General features: G+C 38.9%; 1 long non-coding RNA gene across 1 annotated transcript in view; it reads right to left on the reverse strand.

Moving 5' to 3' along the window:
• The window catches only part of LOC130256703 (uncharacterized), a 46,678-nt gene extending 27,165 nt beyond the window's left edge, over positions 1-19,513 (reverse strand). Inside the window, exons 1-2 of the long non-coding RNA XR_008841170.1 lie at positions 19,430-19,513; positions 16,711-16,788 (exon numbers count right to left, since the gene is read on the reverse strand). This is a non-coding gene — a long non-coding RNA (uncharacterized LOC130256703). The remainder of the gene's footprint in view (positions 1-16,710; positions 16,789-19,429) is intronic.
• Positions 19,514-21,292: the final 1,779 nt, after the last annotated feature.

A 21,292-nucleotide genomic window follows, 5' to 3' on the forward strand; every position in this document is an offset into this window, starting at 1 on the left:
TCTGACTAAAGAACTGTGGACACTATGTGTAGCTAAAGACTACAGCTGTTAGCAGAGACACAGCCAAACCCCAGCCCATTTCACTGGGATCAAGTGAAATGACTGAACTGGGATTCACCCCTCATTCCCAAGAGCTGACAGTATTGAGAATCACATAGCAGAGAGTTTTCACCTGCTGCAGCATTGCCATCAGAAAGGGGAAGAAAAACATGCATATGAGAAAGAGTCCAGTAAAAGTTTCAAAGCTCAGTACTTCTAGGAATTAAATCAGAGTGCCAAAATCACTGGCCTGTTGGCATTCAGATCTACTCCAAGACCTCCCCTTCCAGGAATAACATCAGATTTTAGTGGAAAGAGGTGAACACTGCAGTTACACTATCTAATAGCTTTTCACCCATAGGACACCAAGAATTTGGGTTCATTGGGCTATATATTTCAGCATTAACTTCACATTCCCTCTATCTGTAGTCTGGTAACAGTCAGGTGCTTTTAAATGCCTTGATCAATGTGTGATCAGCAATGTTTTAATTTTAGTAGTATGGCATACATGGTCCTGTCTTAGAGCCCTCTGAGGATCTATAAAGAGATTTTTCATTTTATTGGCTTCTGAAATGCAAAATACTTTTTTGTTTTCTTCCATAAAACTGTTTCAATGTACTTAAAATTTTCATTATGTTTTTGAAGGCTTCCTCGACTTAAGTTTTAAGTTAATTTAATTTTCACAGAATATTCCTTGACTTATCCTTCAATTGTAACTGTGCATTCCATAGACTTCTTTTATCTTAGAGTTCTTTAATCATATTTTACATTTAAACATATATTAGAAGTTCACCAAAATTCTAATCTGTAAGATTCTCCTGCTCTAAATTACTTTCTAGGACCAACCAAAAAAGACTAGCATTGGGTTTTGATCACAAATCTCTAGGGATGATTTCAAGAAGTCCAAAACATGACTTGGAATTGCACTAGTTCATCTCACTGTAAGCTACCTCACCCCCCTGGAACCTTTACTAAGCTGAGCAGTAAGCAAAAGTCTCAACCCTGGCAATAGAATGCACTGAAGTATTTAACCAAGAAGCCACCAGTAAACTATGATGAATGTGCAATTAGCATTGAAGAACAAATATTTTGGACTGGTAGTTTTAAAGAAAAAGCCAGATTCATGGCCTGCAATACACAGTGAGCATCAGCTCAGCTGGTGGCCCAGCACCAACTGTTGATTTATTTCCGGCAACAAATAAGAGGGGCAGGAACCAGTACAAAAGCAAATAGATTTCTGTGTTGCTGTATGTGTAGTGGAAATGCTGCAGACTCAGAAGGGGTTTTATTCTTATTTTCCATAAATAACACCTGGGCAGAGACAGGCATTAGTAGCAGCACAAAGGTTCTGTATTCCAATACTTCCTCATCAGAAAAGCTGCTGGGAACATCAGGAACAAAAGAATTAGCACTGTTACACAGTCCTTCTCCAGCTCTAAGGCCTAACACAAGCACATGGCTAACTAAACTGACTCTCTAATAGCCAAAAAATTAGAACACACACTGCACTGATCATACAAGTAACTACATATAATTCAACCACTTCAGTTAAAGATCCAGGCCTGCAAATTCAAGCCTTTACAACATGAACTTTCAATTTCCTGGAAGGAAGGGGGTGTGGGGTGGGGGTGGGGGGGTGGAATCACAGCTACAAAACAGCTGGATGGTTAATTACTGCTGCATGAGCACTGATTTTTGGATAAGGCTTCCAGCTTCTGCATACCAAACAGCACTTACAGGTGAAAAGCTAAAGCCCACTGTCCCCAGTCTGCAGGTCATTCCAAATTAAATAAGCCCAGCTGTTTTCCCTTTGGTTCAGTGGAAGATCAGTTCACAAATTAAATCTTTTCTTGCAAAGCAACAGGAAAGTGTAATTGATTTTGTGATGGCAGAATATGAAAAATGTTCATTAGGTAAGGGGGGTAAGGGAAGATTTAGCTAGCAGCCATGATATGGACAGGTTGAACTAGAGTTGCCTGTCTGCACCAAATTAAAGTCTCAAAAAAATGATGGTAAAAAGGATCCTTGGAGAGAATTATTATACAGGGAAAAATGAACAGGAATCAGATAATACCCCCAAACAAAACTACTTTTTTATATTTCAAATGTCATAATTTTGTCAGAAAGATCAAACCCAGAGATCAGCAAAAAAAATTCTGGAATACTCTTGCATTTTCCACTTTTGGATCCTTATTGCCCTTAGCCCAGAGTAAGCAGCAAAATGTGATTTATCACAATGTTTAACCTAACAGCAAAAAATTCATTACAGAAATTTTTAAAAATTAATCAAGGCGTATTCTAAGACCCACATGAAGGCATAATAACTTGGGATTTTCCATTATCCTCCTCTCTTCCCCCCTTAGAGGAGGTTAAGCAGAGAAGCCCCTACTCACTGGCAGGCAGGACTCTAGTGTAAGTCCCCATGTGTTTCACAGCTGATGTACCACTGGAAAAATTAGCACAAAGCTGCAGGATTTCACCTCTGATTTCATTCCACCCTCCAATTTTACAGATTTCAGGGTTAGTAACAAAGACAGAAAAAACTACTAAAGACATTTTACCCAGGTGAGACTGGCACATCACACTTCAGAGTAATGAGCACAGTAATTTTCTGTTGAAGTTTTACATTAGCTGGTCTGCAGATAAGCATTAATTCACCTGAGTCATTATGTTAAAGTGGTAAAAACCAAGACCAACCACACAAATTCATGGGACAGTCCCTTGTGAAATGCCAAACTGCTGCCCACCATGAGAGCACGGCCCCTGCCTAAGCCAGGAGCTTTGGGAACTGCAGCAGTGGAGAGCAGCTAACAGACAGGAGAGATGATAGAAGCCCCTTGGAGCTGCCAGTACAGGTGGTACAGGCAGCCTCCAGATTCTTTATCTGAAACCCAGAAGCATCTGGGAAAAGTCACATTTCAGCAATGCAGTAGAAAGGCACCATCACTCCTGCTGCTTATCTGCAGGAATCTCCTGGGAGTGCTTCTTCCTGCATAAACTGTAATTACAGGGGCCTAATCAGTAAATTTCATGTTATGTTTCATCTCTTAAATGTCTACATTACTTTCCATTCCCTCTCATAATAGATCTGAGTGAATACATAGAAACAGAATAAGTGAATAATTTACCAAGGGCACCCATTGAAATGGAGTGGGCTCATTTCCAAGGCCACACAGAAGCGAAGGGACATAACACCGTAAATGAACTATGGCTTCAGTCACCTAATATATCTGCAGCAACTGTTTTGGCACCGTCTTTGAGCCAACAAAGATTTTGTTAAACAACATCTGTATATACAATTTCGTTTTTTAATGACTTACATGGAGTCTACTATGACATAGTGGCTGTATAGGGATGGTAGAGAAGTTTCAATTATAGATGCTCTTACTATATTAAAAAAAATCCTTGTTAGTCTCTGTCTACCAGTCTAGTGAAGCAGCCAATTTGGAAAAGGCACCTTGTGTGAATGCCACAGCAGTCTGAGCACTCTTGGCACTTTCCATCATTTAGCAAGGCATAAAGTCCACAAGAACATAACCAGCCAATGCACAGTGTATTATATATTACCTCTTTATATATATTCTGCATTATATTGAATCTCTGAGGAACAGTCATCTCTACCATGTTTATATGCTGCAGTTTGGAAGGCAATTTCTTCCAGCACACAAAAACAAAGCAGAAAGGAAGCTAATATTTGTTCTGCTCCCTGATTGATATTCACCTTTCAAACAGAGAACCCCTTTGGCACACAGCAGAGGAAAGAACAGTGGGAATTTGAATTTAATTCTAAGATTTGATTTTTATGCAGTTACTTCATAGGGTATTTAAGTGTTACAAACTAAATTCAATAATCAAGTAAAATAGAAATTAGTCTTAAGAGACATCATATGTATATATAGGAACAGACTTTTGAGAACTTATTTTTCAGCAAGTTTTTGGAAATACTGGCCATATTGCCATGATGTTGTTACTTTCCCCATCTTTCTCATGAGGTTACACATTAGTCAGAGCCTTGGACCCATCTGTGGAACAACCCCTACTGCCTGAATAAATTTGAATCTACATCTTTCAGGTGAATGCTCCAATGTCAGCTATGAAGCTGTCCTATGAATGTTTAAACAAGGATTTCACACTGCTGGTACTAGAAAAATCCTTCCCTAATCAAAACTAGGTGTCTGTGGCCTCTTCAGTGATGTCTCTTGCCCTTTCCCAAACCTAAAGGGAATAAAGTGGAAAATCTTAACCATGATCTCACACTCACCCAAGGAGACATCCTGTCAACCTGAACTGCACCTGGAAAACAGCACATCAAGCTGAGCTCATCTTGGCAATTTGCATATTTAAGTGCTTAGCTCATGTTATGCCACTCTCGCCACACTCAAGTTGACATGCACTCAAGATGACCTTTGTACTTCTGATACTGCAGAAAAAAACACCTTCAGATTTTATAATGCTCAGTGCTCTGCAAGACTAATTCAGCTAACATTCAAAATATTCATGCTGTGATATGACAAATAAGCCAGTTACCTACTCTTCTTCACCCAATATACAACATTTCTTATGATTTTTGGTTTTCCCCCAGCTCTCATTTCTCATGGAGTTCATAGTTCAAGCCCAAAGAGCCAGCCAAGCTTTGGGCACACAGTCAAACGTGTCATGGAGCCACTGCAAAAGTATCTTCCATTTCACTACACTTGGCATCCCAGAATTTGCTGCAACCCCTCTACACAACTCAACATGAAACAACTCATCAGGGAATCAGATAAAAAAGGCATCCAGTAGCAAAAAACCAACCTAGACCATCCCATCAGAGCAGTAATTTTGAACTAATCAGCATCTAGAAATACTCTTGGAGTTCTGCAAGAATTTCAAAAAAGTCATGGATTAATTGCTCACAGAAAACATATCTGGAGTGAGAAATTTAAATAGATCCCAGAAATCCTTTAATACTACCTCATTATCGATACATATCCAAGGTTAGGTTGGATGGAGCTTTGAGCAAACTGTCCTTGTGAAAGGTCCCTGTCCATGGCAGCAGGATTGAAGCCAGGTGGTCTTCAAGGCTCCTTCCAACACAAACCATTCTGTGATTCCATGCTCCAGGTATGAACTAATAGCTGCAACAAAAAACCTAGGGAACATTCTTCTACTTTAATTGTTTTTACATTTACACATTCATTCTGGAATTAAAAATGAATAATATTGATGTGCAACACAACCCATCTCCTTTCACCAGATTTGCAGAGTCATAAAAGGGATTACTCTTTAGGACAGTTCCTTGTGTGCAGGTGCAATTCTGTGCTCTGATACCTCAATAGCTTTGAGGACTATAGTCAGGAATAAACCCTGTGAATGCAAAAAAGAAACTGGCCTGTGGACATTTTGATCACAGCTTTTTACATCAGAAGCACACAAATACTATTTGATAATTTATTATTGGACACTTTTCACACTGATTACAGCTAAAATCATAATGGTAGGCATGCAAAAAATAAAGTAGAGACAGACTAATGAGAAACTGCCACAAAAACCAAAACAAAAGCACTGAATAAAAAGTTGTGCTGAGAAATTCAACATAGTTCTCCTGATGCTGACTCACAATCATATTCTCCATTATATGTGTAAATATATTTACTTTGCCAATACAGTAGCCACAATAACATACACAATTGGTTTTGACAGCAGCAATAGGTTTCTTGGCTTTCTCCCATGATTTACAACCAGAATAACAGTCACTTTCAGATGTGAAAAAACAAATTCAGCTTGTTCAAGCCTGAGCTGTGCTCTCCCATTACATCATTCCAGCTACTACCAGACAGAACTTCAGATACTATTATTCAGCAATTACAAATTTCTCCTTTTTTTTTTTAATTGTCACTTAAAATATTAACCATCATTTCCCTCCTAAACAGATAAGGAAAAATACTGTGGCCACTGTGTATCAAGAGACCAAATAACTAAGAAAATTGAGTTGCTGTTGTTTTCTATTTATTTTCATTGCTTTGTGGTGCTGCCATTGGCCAGCAGGATGTAGTTAAACAGGAATAAAAAAAACACAGCACACATTTTTGAATGCATTAAATGCATTTGATCATTAATTGATCACAGCTATAATTAACATTCAAATGCACCATAGTTGAGGACACCAAAAAATGTACAAAGCATACTAAGCATAAATTGACTCCATACTCAGTTCTTTCCATATAAAGAAACATTAGTCATGTGCTAGACTCATGAGGGCCCAAAATGTGAGTACTCTGACAAAGGATGCAGCAGATACCACAGTTTGTGTTAGTTTCAGGAGAGACTGTACAACCCAATGAAAGAGAAACCCCAAAAGGTAATTAAATAGTAGAAGTCATCTCAGCTTTGATTGCCTCTGAGCTGCAAGCTATTGAAAAGCTATCAAGAGGGTTTGGGCAAAGTATTCCCACGTACCTGCCCTATTTGTAAATTCATTAGGCATCGACTTCTGGTCACTGCTGCAGACAATAACCAGGCAAGGTGAACCTTTAGTCTGAAACTGTGCAACTATTCTGATCTTTTATGTCCTTACAACAGCATCATTGTAGTGCAGGCTATCATAGCAATATTTTACTGTGCATGATCAAGGAGACCTGCAGAAATACATCAGTGTGAGCTCTAGCACAGAGTTCATGCCCAGAGTAAATTAATGAGTGGCCAGGAAAATTTGCCAGTGCTAAACTCAATCCTGCTGTGACTGGATATTTTCTGGCACTTCAGCTAAAATTGGTGGAATCCAGCCATAAATATGCTGAGTTTAAGAAATATGGGTCAGTAGGAAGCATTCTAGGTGTCCAGCTTTGATACAATGGAAGCACAGCCTCAAACCTTAAATTATTTATGGAGCATATGCAAGTAAATGTAAAAAGCCCATAGAAAACAAAAGACATGAGAAGTAGGGCTTTTTTGCTTGTGCTTTTATTTTTAAATTTAGATCCCATCTTCAAAGCCAGGATTTAACATGCTTCTCATGCATAATTTCTGGCAAGTGCACTTACAACATCTTGTTGACATTTCACAGCTATACCTCAGTAAATACTTCAGGCTGTTGGTGATTATTTATTGTTAGACATAGATCTACTACAGAATATTTAATTTCAGTAAAACATTATTCTAGGTTAGGAGGCCTAAACAAGGACTACTCTATAAAACACCACATGCAATTCAATATGACAAGCAGAAAACACTCAACAATTGCCCTGTAACTGTCTTGTGCAAGCTGCTCTAACCTGTGATCTTTTAAATCAAAGTGGCCATGGCCATATATAAAACTGTATATTCCTTTACATCAATTCCTACCCATTAACGTATTTATTAGTATTCAGATTAGTCAAAAGTTTAACATTCTGCATCATTTAGGGTGCTTGATCCTGCATTCAAACATAAAAGCTTCTGTAAAAGAACATAGTTATCAACATTGCCAACCATGACTATGACAAAAAAAAAAAAAAAAAAAAAAAAAAAAAAAAAAATTAAAAAAAATTACATACCCTGGGACCCCTCCCCTCTCAAAATTCTAAGTATCTTTTCAACCATACCGCTCCTCAGTCACATCCATAATCAAAACTTCAGACTGCTTTCTTGGGAAACATCATTTCTATGTATATTTGATACTTCAAGCTGTTTCATATGTTGCTTCTTTTCAAAGCAAGGATGATGACAGCAATAACTGGAATTGTTTGGAAAGAAGTATTACTCTCACACAGCCAAAAAAAAAAAAAGCATAACTAAATTAATGCCCTATTGCTTAAGCATAATTCATGCTAGAGGACCACTCTGGCTTTCTCCCACACAATGGAAGCTCTGTCACTGGCACCAGCGAAAGAAGAAGATATGGATCTCTTTGGCAAGACCCACTGACCACTGAAGTCATCAACAAGCTTTTAGTTGGTGTGAGTTGTGTTACATTTTAGAGTCAACTCCTGACAACCTGTTCTAGGTCAAAGTTAAAATACTTCTTCCATTACAAGACTGCAGACCAACCTATTACATTTCTATAATATACAACAGAATTATCCACTCCACTTAGGCCCATTAATTAACACAATAACTGATACTAGACTGATTTAGTTACTCAGCTCATTATGGGAAAATTACTATTGCAAGGTTTACTTAAAGAGGAACAGAGGACCAAGGACTGGAACAGGGTGTAGAGTCTCCTTCACTGGATGAAATCCTGTGCCATGGGCTCAAGGATAACCCTGCTTGAGTGGGGCAGTTGGACCAGGTGACCTGCTATGGTCCCTTCCAACCCAACCCGTATTGGGATAACCCCAGTTCTGGCTCTACAAAAACTAAATCCAGGTTGAGATTACAGCATCTCCTGACAACAGCTACGGCCAGCTGTAGTCACAAAGCAGATGGTGGCTCCTGGGGCTGGCAAAATCACAATAACAACAGAAAACATCCTGTGTTATTAGAAGCAAAGATGCTGCTGATGCTATTGTTCTCTGCCTGCTTCTATCTTCACCCTCCTGCTGCTTGCCCTGGGAGATTTTACAGCAGTAAACCAGGCTGAGGAATCCCAAAGGCACCTACCCCTATATTCCCATGACTTCACCTGTCCCCCAGACAGCAGCTCTTCCCCAGATCCACCAGGTCAGACAGAACTAACAGGTTCTGACCCTTAGACAAAATTGTGTTCTTAGGGCAATACACCAGCAGCCTGGAGTCAGCCCTTTCCCAGGTGTATGTTATTTACCGGGTGCAAAATGTTTAAATGTACACCTGTGTTACCCAAAAGCTTAGGCATTTAGAGCTAAAACAGCAACATTTGAAACCTGGCAAGAAGCAGTAATTTGTAGGGCACAGAATGCTGCACACCATGTCCCCAAACAGCAGCCCACATAAATAAAACCTATACCAAAAACTGGGGCCCTGGTGGAGGTTTTCACAAACAACCTCAAGGAATATATTTGCAATCCTTGGCTGTCATTTTGTTTCTATCATGACTCCTCATAAAGACATTCCCGAAAATGTGAATTTCAGAATCATCTCCTGAACTCATAGGAAAAAAAGGCTCTATTATCTGTCCTTCTACAGGCAATCAACAAAATTGTTGCACATTAAGTACTTTACTACCTCATGGCTAAAACTCTCCTTCTTAATATCCCCACACAAAATAAACCGTGACTATCAGGCATAGTCTTTGAAAACAAAAGTAACTTCAGCAGCCATGTATGACCATTTCTATTAGTCTCTACTGTTATTTCAGTAATTTTTAAATAAACAATTTGTTAATTGATTAGAGACCCATGAACAGCTACAGAAAGCTACACTCAACTACTTGGACTTAGTTCTTAGTCATTCTTTGTCAAGAGAAAAAACTGATTTAGGAGCAGGGAGTTCTCTAAGAGAGGAGAATTTTTCCATGTATGAAATTACGGGTGTTTATGCTGTGGATCTTACTCTTTGTTTTCCTACCAAAAAAATATTTTGCCTTTCTTGCAGTAAATCATGCACACACTATGCGACCTGGCCTTCTTTTCAGGGAGCTGACTGCATTTGCATAAACAATAACAGTCTAATGTTTATCAAGTCATTAATTCCTCATGAAAGCATACAGCTGTATAAAGAGCCTTTTTTCCTTAGAAAAATTCAAGTGTAAGTTATTAAAAAAGAAAGCAGTTGCATGACTGTAGATCTTGGAGATTAAAGATCATCAGGGCTAGCACATAAAGCAATCAAAACATGGAATATTTATGGAAACAGACATTTTTACTGATTTGTTACTTGTTTCTTTCTGTATAAAAGTTATATTTACATATGAATGTAATTCTGGATCAGAAATAAAATTTTATCCATTGAATTTTTAAGTGGCATTATAAAATAGTAAACCAGTAGGAAATTCTGAAACATATACTTGCCTACAGCTTTTATAAACAGTTTGGGCAAAAGAATCTATCTCTACATCTTGTCAGTGTTCCCTTCATTATTATATCCTTTATATTCTAAAAACACTACCATGGTAAAAGCATCTAAAAGTCCTTAAATATAACAAATACAAAGGCTTATAACTGTATACAGACAAAAGTTACAGAACCTTTTCACAAACTTCACTCAAAATTTTTTTATTTCTCCTTCTGCAATTTTACGCTCTAGAATTTCACTTTTCTGTTAATTTTAGGTTGTTAGTAAGGGTTGAAAAAGAGTTGAAAGTAAATCATGTTTGCCCTACCGATTCCCACTTTACTGTTGAAGGTCCTTGTCCCTTGAGTGCCTGGGTGGTGCTCACACATACCTGTTTCAAACACTAACCCATAAGACAGACATTACAGTGAGATAGCTGTGATGTCCATAAGGCCACGACCAGCAATCAAGTACCTCAGCATACTGACCTGGCAACAGAGGCAGCTTGGGATAGAATTTGGACCCTGCCAGAAAGATACTGAGCCTGTAACTCAATCACTGCATGCCTCCAACATAACAAAAGGCAGGTGGAGTTAAAGAAGCACAGAGCAAAGGCAGAGAAAACAAATCCTATCCTGGCAGCACCCCAGAAGGATTCAGTGAAACATACATAGAGAAATGAGAAGTGGTCCTCTCTTCCTTACAGTTAAACAGAAAGGCTGCAAGCATGTGCTAGAGGCATGTATCAATGCCCCACACTGGTTTCAGGTTTTCTCCTTTATCATCATGCAATAATACATGCAGTCCAGATTCTGATCCCCTTGCTGATACTGAATAGCATCCCTGGCTACATCAATACAAAGAATTCAGTGTAATATACCTGGAGGTGAATATGTAGCCTCAGTGGATACATTGCTCTCCAAGCATTTCACTGAGTATATAAATATTCTGGGGTAAGTGCTGCAAACTTTTACTTTGATTTAGCCAAGTTACTCTACAAAGGTTTCTTTAGAGTTTAATGGGGCTGTGCATGGAGTGACACTTCAAAGTCAGGACAGTAGCAACCAATCCACTGCAATGAATACCTTTGCAATCAAACAAATACATAACTCAAAATTCCTTGGTCTCCAGACAGTATGGAAAGTTTTAAGATAAGTGGAAAACATGGCCTTTCTTCCCTTATTTTATGAAAGGCAGTAAAGCCTCCTCTAACAGCAATGAGCCACTGCCATAAATCTAAATTGGGAAAGCCTGTTCACTGAGCAAAGACAAAACAAGTTACTGTATATCACAGCAGAGGAAGGATCTAAAGATCAAAGGGTAAATACCATTTCCTGCAATGTGTTTTTCCAGGATACAGCTTACTCAGCTCCTAAGTTGCTCTACAGTAGAGAAAGAAAAAACAAAAAAAAACAAAAAAAAAAAGGGTGAGAGAAGTGTATGTTTAGGCTCTGGTAGATAAACACCCAGATACCAAAAATAGAAGCATGCTTGTGTAGTAGAAATAATGTATCAAGTTACATGAAATGACCCCTTTATTGTTATTTATATCTTCCCCAGTATTTAGTTTGATATATTCTTGTCTCATATTTAAGGCATCTTTAGGAGTCCTTGATGCTGAACAAATGAGAAGTATGGCTCTGGACTCTTAACTCCTAACTGCATGCCTTGTTTTGCTGTGAAGAGCAGTGCTCACTTGGTTTCTGATGGCCTGTGGATAAAAACCATTTCACCACTCTATTCAGAGCATGGCATATAGTTCTCTCCTTAAATATAAGGAACATCCTGTACAACATTATATATTTGCATTTCAATGCTGCAAGATTTTCCCAAGAGATTTCTTAGAATGACTGGAAATATGATGGATTCTCACAAAAGTGCTGTGATAGGGCAAGAAGTGATCTGGAGTCCTTCCCACACATTAAACCACTCCCAATACAGTTCTCTGAGGGACAAAGATGCTTCTCCCTTGCAAAGAGAAAAGATGGGGTGCTGCCACTGTGAGAAGATGAAATGCCACACTCTGAGTGTGGCTTTCAGCACACACATAGCCAGGTGCTACAAGAGCTTGAGGCCAGGCAGACCCTCCTTCCACAGTGCCCACATCAGCAGTGTCAGGGGAGAGCCCTGAGCAAGGGCTTGGAGGCAGCACATCCTGGGGAGTGCAAAGGGGCCAGGAGGAAGAAGTCATTTTTTAATTTCTGTTGGGACTACACAAACTGTTCTGTTCACCAGATGAGAACAATTCAGCAGTGAGAAAGAGCTCAGCTATAAGACAGGAGATCCAGCAAATTAATCATACAAACTGGTGTTAGTAGCCCACTCAGTAGGTGAGGTCCATAGTCTAAAAAATACACAGAGCCCTGAAAAGGCCAGTCATAGTCTCTCTCAAAAGAAACATTAAAAGTCTTGCATTCCTCCTTTTCTATTTTTGTCCCATCCAAGAGGGAGAAACTGAATCTGCTCCTGCCTCCTAACACCAAACCATCAGAAAGGGCTACAGCCTGTGCTGAGCTGAGGCGCACACAGCAGTGTTGGTCACAATTCAGAAGTCACCATGTAGCCATTTCTCACCTGACAGAGATATCCCTGTGAGCATAAGGAGAATAATTCTTGCCATGTGTAAGTGTGGGTGAAGTCTAACTCTTCCAAATGGTGACTACCACAGCCAGCCCAGAGCAAAGACACTTCTCGGTTAGTTTTTACCCCAAATCAAGAACCTGAGATTTTTCTTGATTTATTTCCCTCTGACAACTAGGGACTGCACCCCTTCTGTTTTGGAAGCCAAGGGCAGGTTTGTTCTGCATTCCTCTGACAACCAAAGCTCTATGGCAAGTTCTCCTGACTCACAAAATAAACTATTTATTTCAATGAAGAGAGACAGCATCAGATATGCCCCCAAAGGGGGATATCCCCCTGGTTTTGTAAAATGTTAGAGAATAGAATTTACCCTCATTTGTCAGAGTAGCTAGCAGTGGTAGGGACCCCTTCACCTTATTAACTGTCCAAACCCTTAGGTACATGAGGAAGCTTTCTAGGTGCTCCCTAGAGTCATAGCAGCCAGCCAGTGCAGCTGCATGGCTGTGGATCTCCTGTCCCTGTGCTGTGATCACAGTCAAAGACCAAGAGGTCTCTGCACCACCCTAATTTCAGCAGTCCATAAGCTGATGAGCCATTTCTTTCTTTTTATGTAACATGTCTCTGCTTCTAGAAGCAGAAATGCACCCCTCAGATCTTATTGATAATGCTCATGAAGATGAACTGACTTCACAATTAGCCTTCCTCTATCTTCAAGCTGCCAATAACGTGTACCAGTATATTTAAATAGAATCTATGCAGGGATCAACATTCCCTCTTACCTTTATAGCAGCTTTCCATCCACTGATTTTCATGCAAAGGTTCTGTTTTAAAGGGTGAAAAATAAATCACAAAACCCAGGGAAAAAACATGATGAAACTGAACTATATTGAAATGACATGAAGTAAATGAAAATTAGGAAAACACGATGACATTGTACACTGACATTAAGGTGTCTTTTTAAAATACCACTGCTACAGTCAGTTTTGGCACTGGGTCTCTGTCTGAAGCCACAGTTTCTCTCCCTGGCTTTATTTTTAGTGTCTTTTCTGAGCATTAAGCAATTCAACCAACCACTTAACTCTAAGCATGTGAGTAGTCTCACTGAAATGAGAGTTAAATGCTTTCTGAACGTGAATTATGCTTAGTTCTCCAAAAACCATTCAAATTGTATTTAAACATAGAGAACTTTTAAACCTGCAAAAATCTAAAAGTAAACAATTTACTATCAGAGTTTATAGCAAGCACTTCAACTAGGCAATAATGTTGACACTCATTGGCTTAGCTCTTTATTTTATAGAGAAAACGTACAGAAAAACTCACTCCATTTACCAATCCTTTGGGAAACTTTCATTACTGGTCTTATATAACAGCAATTGAAGATTGAAAGAAAATATTATTTAACAAGGTTTTATATGACAACATAAAGAGTGACTGCTAGCTGAGTGTTGATCCAGACATGTTTCTGCCAAGGACACTTCCCTGGCAAAATACACATCCAATAGCAATACATAAATTTTATTTTTAATGAATAACTACTAAATGGTTGCATAAACAGAGTAATTGTAGGTTATAATGAATATCTGCTGTAGCAACATTAACCAACACCTCACACAGACTGACTGCAAGACAGTGTCACCATCATCTGCCTGCTGTTGGTGGCAAACCAAATTATGTTGGAACACATCAGTGGTTTCCCTTGGTGAGAAATCTACATCTTTCCAACATCAGCTTTCTCTCTTGAAGCATCCCTCATTTTTCCTTTTCAGACATTTGGCTTTGGAAAGCTCAGAATTTATGAAGGATTAGTCACTAACCTGGAGAGTCACTGTGGCAAGACTGGTCCCTATTCTCTGCATGAAACATAAACATGCTTATGTGGAGGACGTGTGGTCTGAAGTCTGAAATAGGAATGTGAGATTTAAAACTCAGCTACCAACTCCTTGTGCGACCTTGGCCAAGTCTTTCAACACCCCTATCCTTCAGTTCCTAACTGTGTAACTAAGAGAGGGATGCAGAGGGCTTTGTGAAGGTTATTGATTGATCACTGTTTGCAAAGCCTGCCGAGGTGCCACTGGGAAAAAGCTTTAAACTGTATGTGTTTAAAGGATCGATGCATGTTATTACATTATTACTGAAATAATGGTAAATACATTGTACGAAAAAAAATTAGGAGAAAGGAAGAGAAAAACAGTTGCAGACCAGCCCACAAAAGAGGAATTACATTTGGTACATGATGTCTGATCTTTGAGCAGCAAAGGGAGCACAAAAACCTTTTCTAAGAAGGAGTCTGACACCAAGGGCATTCAGCACCCTCACTCTGCTCAAGGATTTATTTAGGTGCTACCCATTTAACTCTTCACAGTGGTGACCATTCATGCAATTTTCTTCAAAAAGCTACCTTGTAATTTTCTTGTTACAAGATCCTTTTTATTTCTATGCTTTCTTCAGCCACGTGTATATTTAGCTAAATTCTGATTTCCCACCTATGCAAATGCAAGGGCATTTTACACTTTTCTTAAGTAGTGACACATTTACGACTAATTTCTCTAAAATGTCATTCAGCCAAGATTGATTATTTGCTGCAGAGTGAGGAAAGAAAGAAAGGAGCTGTCAAGCATTCTTGCTTTTCTCTTTGGGGTGGAAAAATAAGCTTATCTTTAGAAAGACAGATCCTTTTATTAAAGGATGAAATGAGCACTGAACAAATACTAGGAGGAATTCCAGTTATGCTGATACTAATAGAAGAAATAGTTAAGATGGTAGAAAAAAAAACCTTGTGTGTTCAAAGACTTCAAATGCATTTGTACTAGGTGGGTCTTGACCTGGTGAGACTCCACTAATTTCCTGGGGCTTACAGTTGTATGTGGCCCCTTTGCATTATGCACTTAACACACTGCCTCTCCCAAATACATTACTAGGCCATCTTTTCACTAGTTTATTCCATTTCTCAATCTTCCTCTTACGTGTTATAATAGCCATTCTTACCTCCCTGTGGCCAGTGAAACTCTCCACTGGAAATTGTCAATATATTCTATCAACATTTTGTTATTGGTGTACTGTGGAATTATTATATAATCAAGATTTGCTACAAGCTGCATAGAATACAAAAGTGCCTTTTCTCAAATATTTCCCTGTCAAAAACAACTAACAAATAAATCCACCTCTATTCCCCACGACTCAAATATATACAGTAACTGCTTAGGAAGATTAACAGGATTCCTTCAATTTTTACTGCTCTAATCCTTGTAAAATATTGGCCAAGGACCAGGTTCTAGTACTTTTACTGACAGAAAAATCTCATGGAAATCTGAGAACCTTCAAACCAACTTTGACAACTTGTATAGGCTATCAAATTAACCAATGAAATCTGTGAATAACAAACCAAAATCCCAACAAATGGCTCAACACCTTTGCCAGTGCTGTTAGAAAAGGTGTATATTTATGTACAGTACAACATGCATTACTGTAATGTGACGTAAGAAAACCTGCTTCCTTGTAAAGCAATGCCCAAGTTCCAGCACAGCTTTGAAATCATCTCTTTTCCACAGCAGCTCTCAGAGCCAAGCTTCTCTGGCCCCGCGGCTGCAGGACACCTGACCAGCTCACAGCTGCTTTCAATCTCCAAATTAGAACACAGGTGGAGCTTGAGGCACTACAGCAAAGCTATTTCAAACATTGCAACCTGTGTGGTTTCAAACACTGCCACTGGCCCCAGAGATAGCTGTAAAAAGTACTAAGGACTGGGAAAAGGTTCTTGAAGGAACAAGGAAGAACATTCACTTTAGAAGGCTATTTTTCACTCTGCATACTGTTCAATCAAAACAAAAATTTCCAAGTCTCAAGGTGTAGTGAGCATTACGCAGAGGAAAACAAGATACAAGAGCTTAACTCCAAGCTACTCCAAGGTGACTTCATACCACACACAAGAAAAAGAGCAATCTCCATGGAAGGCCAGAGTTTATCACAGGTTGTGGTTTGGCCCAGTTGGCTGACATTTTAACTCTCCATCTGAGCCAGAAACCTGGCATGTAACACAAGTTTCTTTCCCTCCTCTGTGAGGTATCCTATTCTCTTCGTGAGCATGCAAACAATTTGGCCTAAAGATCACTTCTGCTGTGCGGACATGAACTGATTTAACAAGACAAAATTACAAAAACAAACAAACAAAAAGTTTCAAATTAAAAGCATGATATGAAAACAGGACTAAAGCTGACTCACCACTGATGTTCTCCTCACAAAAGAGTTGTTTCCTGCCCCAGTAACAGGAACCAGCACAGGGATGGAGCAGGCAGGGCACTGTGTGGGAAGACAAAGAGGATTCTGTGCTGGGTTCTCCCGAGCCCTGGGGGAGCCCCAGGTGGGGCTCATCAGGGCAATCAAGGCTCCCGGCCCTGCCCTTTGCACACTGTTAGCGGGTTTGAGAACGAAGGTGTGACCCATTGGCTGAGCCCCTGGAGCTTCCCACCACCCCCAGGTTTAAAGCTTTTTTTTGCCTCTTCTTTCCAACAGCCTTGAAATTACGCCAAATTTTATAGGCATTGTTTTAAGCCTGACACTAACACATGAATTTGATGCTGAACACAGAATCAGTTAAAAAAAAAAAAAAAAAAAAAAAAAAGTGGGGAGATGGAAAATACCTTTTTGGTTATAAGTGCATCCCACATCAATGGACAGTTGCTCCCAAGATTTTCTATCCTTTTGAACCATTCAGATCATGAGACTTTCTCAAAGTGTTCCCTGATAGCCAATTTCTTTTTTTTTCCCCCCCTCAAAAGGGGATTAATTTAGTCATAATAATTCACTCTTCAGCCATCCAAAAGTCCTCTCTCTCCTTAATATGTGGACCTTTGCAGTATGCTAGACAGTTCACATATCCTCTTTAGTCATTGTTTCCCCATTCAGATATTTCTTTTGGAAAATAAACTTGGCAGAGAGCAGAAGACAGCTCTATTACCATCAAGCCTCCAGTGACTGCAACTGGAAAAAGAAAAGCTCCTTAGTTAAGTACTTCAATGTGCAAATAACACATTTTGAAGTTAACAGCAATCCCCAGAGTAGTGATTCTCAGAAGCTCAGTACATGGAAATCTCACTCCAGGATGGAGAAGGAGCTTTAACCAGCTTAAGGAATTGAGGAGGAAGACAGTATTTTCTCATAACTGAAGCATCAGTTGGATCATCTGAAGCTTCTCCTGGCTTGGACGTGAAACTAATGTGTGGTCTCCTGTGCTTTTGTTTCCCCATCTATCAAATATATTTATGGGAATTTGGCTTATTTCCCCCCCCTCTTGGTCTTTATTATGATTCTCAGACTTCAACCATGGGGGCAAGCAAAATTTTTGGGGAAAAGGATACCAGAAAGTCCAAAATACCTTGAGCCCTAAAAGCATCAGCTCATACATAATATACAATAATACATAAAATACAATTCAAATACTGAAGGAATTAAAAATATGACTCACATGATGAAGAAGAAGCAAAACACATCTCAAATTCATGGAAGAAAGTCTGTCAAAAGTCTATAAGGAAGTGCTAATATTCCAGGGTTAAATGGGAAGTAAACAGGAGAATGAAAACCTGGCAAATTATGTAAGGACTTATCTTTCTCTCCATCCAGCACATGAGCACTGATGTAAGTAGTAGCTGGGCTGGGAGTCGAGTACCTCATTTGCAATCACTCCTGGTGCAAATTCCACCACCACTGTGTTTAGGTTGGTATGACACCAACTGACTGGTTTAGAGGAGATGAGAACCAACATTTAGTTTCCCTAATGACCGAACATCTCCAGCAACCACAATCATCACCAGAAACAAAACCCCAGGGTAGATTTTGTACTGAGCTTCCAGCACCCATCCCTGCTCATTGCTCACTCACTACAGACAGGGTGTCTACCTACCACCTCGAGTGGCATCAGTGCACAAAACCAGCTGCAGGTTTCTGTTATGACACAAATTACACAGTGAGATCTGGACAAACTGCAAGAAATTGCAGCTGGATTTTTCAAAGCTGCACAAGAAGAAAACCAGAACAACTTTCTGTAAGCCAAAGGGAGATTTCTCCACTCTCTGTTTTCCAGGGCTAAAAAACGAGAATAGAAACTGGTTTTGACCAAGGTGAACCTTATGAGATAAAGGCACAGGGCTATACCATCCACAGCCTCCAGTATCTTCTTGAGTCCTGCTCCTGGTCATACACAGTTGAACATAGTTGCCAAAATGTTTTTCAAGAACCAAGAACTCTATGCCAGAACTGAGTACGGCAAATTTACCACCCAAAGGAGATGGTCCTTGCTTGAAAAAGTATTTCAGAAAAGAGCCTCAGCTGCCTCATAGTTTTGGTTCAGCCAATCTTTCTTAAGTCCACACTTGTTTGATTATGATTAGAGCAGTATAAAGAAACCTGGCAAATCCATATCTGATGTCCTTACTGACATTCTGTGTGAGTTAAAACAGTACAGTGCACATAATCTGAGATCCTCTGCAGGGTATTTCCTACCACAACTGAACTATCTGATGCCATACAATGAGAGCTAAGTTGAAGCCACGTGCTCAATAGAGTCTCCTGAAACATACAACAGTGACTCCATTTCCTGTGTTATTTTACTACCTTTTTTACTGCATCCTGTGAGAGACTAGGCTTAATTTTGCAGGAGTACACAATTATAAGGGTAAACTGGACAAAAAAATACCTAATCTTTGTCTGTTCAGTTCATAAACTACCATGGGAAAACTGATCAAAAAGTGTCTTCTCTAACAAAAGGACTTTAAAGTTTAATTCAACATTGCCTGACCAGCCTGAAACTCAATAGCAGCCCCCTATGAAGAACAATTGTAACACCTCTGCCCACACTACATTTGTCAAAAATATTATCCCATAAGTTTATATTTATAACCAATTATTTATGCAAAAAGGAAGAAAACCACAAAGTGTCCCTCACCTTTTGGTAGATTTACAATGGGAAACTGCATTTGTTCTTCAAAGCTACGTGTAGGAAGAAACTCATTTGTCTCTGCTCTGAAATGAAAGCACACATGATTACCAGTCTACTTAATCATGCTTCTTGTATTTATCTAGTTTGGTGTGGTTTGTATGATATTCTTTTTATTATAAAGAATTCAGGCAAATGTATAGCCAAAACCAGTTCATCAACACACAATCAATAGCTTGTATAAAGAGGCAGCAATGTTATTACTGATCAGTGACCAGTAACACTGAGTGAACAAAGTGCAGATCCCTACAAATTCCTCCATGAAACCAGCTAGACTTCCAAACATGAAACTACAGTGGTAAGATCTTCTGAACTGGTAAGTCAGTTCCAGCTCATAACATGGGGGTTTCTTGGCACATGGAACAGGCCATAAATTCTTTATATACCTTCCAGTCCTACTATATGCAGAAAATATGCTGTAATATGTGCCATCAGTACTAAAGGACTATTATATAAATTTTATATAAATATATTTCTACTGCCATTAGTAGAACTACAACAGCAGAAAACAAGCATAACAAAGACAAATCAAGTGCCATATGGACACATGAGATTTCAAAGAAAATTAGCCTCTCCATCTAGACAAGATAACTGAATCATCCGTAAAGACATTATGTACTGAGAGTAATAATTTTAATGAAGAAAGGAGGAATAAGCCTTTACATTAGAACTGAAAACAAACAATAGTGAAAGCAGTAAATTGAGCCAATAAAGTCCAGCAAAAACATGAATCATCCAACCCAACAGAAAATATTTCAAAAATACTGAGTGGGAACATGCCACAGAGACTAAGATGAGACAAAGTAAACATGTCATGTGGAACAGATGCTGCAAAACAAGCACAAAGGCAAAAATAATTATATGTTAATCAAAGTCTCAAGAGGGGGAAAAAAAAAAAAAAAAAAAAATCAATATATTGGCAAGCATCAAAACAGCTGCATCTGGTTTTGAACAACAATTTGCAAAAACCCACCTGCAAATCCAGCCATGGACGAGATGCAGGTACAATCTATGCCAATAATTCCTATATAGATATTTCTAGCTTGCTGACCGATAGTGTCTAACACAGCTGAGTATTTGAACTCATGAATTAACACATTCACCTATTCATAAATAATTTCCATGTACATAACTTCTGCCAATCTTTGTATCAGAAGGGGACTGATGAACTTCACCTTACTATTCTATACTTCCTAATTAAGAAAACCAAAGTTAGCTGCCTAGACCACAGTCAGTCTTCAATCTTCATGTGTTACAAGACGTTAGCAATGTTAAACATGCACAACCAAGGGAAAATTCTTGTCCAGTAATAGACGAGACCTAATCCACGAGGCCTGAGTAGTACATATTTAAGTCAGGAATTATCACTCAACTTGAGTAATGCCTCCAAAAATGGAATCTCAGAAGAGAAAAGCATTAGAAAAGTGCAAAATATTCCCAGTTCAGTTAAAGATGTTAACAAGTGTATATATAAATATGAAATTTCAGAGGGCCTGAAATTTAAAAACACATTCAGATGGTTATAGTTATCTATACCGTAGAGTTCTCTATGATTATGAAACACTGAAAGCAAAATTGTAGTTCAGCAGGGCTAACTCAGTTTCTTTTGGTTTTGGAACCAGAAATTGAAGTAGCCTTTAGCACCAATGCAACACTAGAATTTTAACCTGAGGGAAATAAATTCTCATTTTGATAATTCTGTTGTAACCATATGCACCCTAAACTACAAATAAAATCCCCACAAACAAACACAGAAGACTGAGGTCTGACCCCTCCTATCTGAAAGCCTGAAAAATAATTTTGTTCCTAAAA

Source organism: Oenanthe melanoleuca, chromosome 9 (genome assembly GCF_029582105.1).
Source record: "Oenanthe melanoleuca isolate GR-GAL-2019-014 chromosome 9, OMel1.0, whole genome shotgun sequence".
Taxonomy (NCBI): Eukaryota; Metazoa; Chordata; class Aves; order Passeriformes; family Muscicapidae; genus Oenanthe; species Oenanthe melanoleuca.